Consider the following 2,369-nt stretch of genomic DNA (forward strand, 5'->3'; position numbering starts at 1 on the left):
CTGGAGTTCAACATTAATAGAGCCGCAGGCAAACATCTGACTGACGCTATGGCAAGCCGTTTTAGCATCAAATAGTCTTTGCTATACTAGTATGGCAAGCCGTTTTAGCATTCCATCCTTGTTTGTCTTTTATGTTCTAAAACATTCCTTCATTATTGGAATTATTGGTGAAAATAGTCGATCCGGAAGCTCACATTGTGTTGAACTAAAAATGTTGAACCTGAATAAGTGACACTTCCCAACAGCAAAATACTTACTGACCTACATTAATTTGTTAAAATACTACTTTTCTCCCTTTTTTGACTAAAAGACTAAAACCTTTTTGACTTTTCGTCGACTAAAACTAGATTAAAACCTTTTAGACTTTTCTTCGACTAAAATTGGACTAAAACTATCACATATAGAAGTGACTAAAATTTGACTAAAACTAAGAAGCATTTTAATCCAAAAGACTAAGACAAAATCTAAGATGGTTGTCAAAAACAAGACTGACTGGCTGTTGTTACCTGTAAATTTAAATCATTAAGTACTCAGTATCGGTATCGGCGAGTACTGAAATGCAAGTACTCGTACTCGTACTCGTTTTCCAAAAAAGTGGTATCGGTGCATCCCTAACAATGACCCAAAGCACACAGCCAGGAAAACCAAGGAGTGGCTCCGTAAGAAGCATATCAAGGTTCTGGAGTGACCTAGACAGTGTTCAGACCTAAATCCAATAGATACTCTTTGGAGGGAGCTGAAACTCTGTGTTACTCAGCGAAAGCCCTGAAACCTGACAGATGTAGAGAAGATCTGTATGAAGGAGTGGGCCAAAATCCCTCCTGCGGTGTGTGCAAACCTGCTGAAGAACTACAGGAACCGTTTGACCTCTGGAATTGTTAACAAAGGCTTCTGTACCAAATATTAACATTTTTTGACTCAAGTGATCAAATACTTATTTGACACAGTAATTCACAAATAAATTGTAAAAAAAAAAAAAAAAAAAAAAAAAAAAATCAAACAATGTGATTTCCGGATGTCTCTTACAGTGGAAATGCACCTATGCTGAAAATTGTAGACCCCTCCATGATTTCTAAGTAGGAGAACTTGCAAAATCACAGGGTGATCAAATACTAATTGACCTCAATGTATATATATATATATATATATATATATATATATATATAACAGTTTTAAATATATTCAATTAGAAAGCGGTTATTTTAAATAGTAAAATATTTCACAATATTACTGCTTGTGCTGTATTTTGGATCACATAGATGCAGGCTTGGTAAGCAGAAGAAAAGAAAAAAATAAACATTAAAAATCTTACTGTTGAAAAACTTTTGACTGGTAGTGTATATCAACCATATGTAGCTGGATAGAAACAAAACATTATTTGAAAAAGGTGATTATTCCAAAACATATTCCAAGGCCTATTCTACAGCCATGATTTGTTGGTGTTTAGTAAAGGAGTGATTGCACAAGTGAGGAGTTAGTGTGAGGAACTGATCAATTAGTTTGCCATTTTGATCACTTGTGTTTGACAAAGGAAATCAAGATACTTCCTGTTAGATTGTGTTACATAGAGAATTGTGTTGTGTTTTATAAAATTGAAAACTGAGTCAAAGGCAGAGAATTAGCGTCTGGTTTTGCAGATTTGGTGTGAGGTTCTGGTGTTTAAAACAACTGTAAGTAAATCTGCTACTGCGGAGGGAAGGTGAAGATTGATGGTTCTGGTGTTGATTTTAGATAAAACAGCTGATCTGAGTTAATATAATTAAAGGTGCCATAGAATGGAAAACTGAATAATAGTTGAATAATAAAAGTTCAGTACATGGACATGACATACCACGAGTCTCAAACACCATCGTTTCCTCCTTCGGCAGAATACTCGATTACTAAAATATTTGATAGCTACAGCCCTAGTGACTATGAGGGTGTCTTTCTGTTGTAGTGATGAATAATGGATTAAATCGTATAGTCTGCGTGTGTAGTGCTTAATGTTTTAAGTAGAGGTCGGCCGATATTAGTTTTTACCGATACCGATAGCTAGGTTGGACCACACTGGCCGATATCGATTAATTAACCCATAGTTTTTAATAATTGGATACTGAAAGGCAACCAAAATAGTGCTCTACTATTCTTTTTAAAGTGCTAAACCATACTTTATAAATTAATAAAAAAATATTAATCATATATTGATCATTAAAGTTATTTCATAGTTCATTAATGTCAACAAAATAAACTTCAAAATGTATCAATATTACAGTAAATGTTGAAATGAACAGACTCTAACAAGGAACAACACTTCTATTCTACAGCTTTCATCAATCTTAGTTGATGTTACAAATGGGCTCATTGTAAAGGGGTGGGAATCTTTACATTTT

Source organism: Garra rufa, chromosome 4 (genome assembly GCF_049309525.1).
Source record: "Garra rufa chromosome 4, GarRuf1.0, whole genome shotgun sequence".
Lineage (NCBI taxonomy): Eukaryota > Metazoa > Chordata > Actinopteri > Cypriniformes > Cyprinidae > Garra > Garra rufa.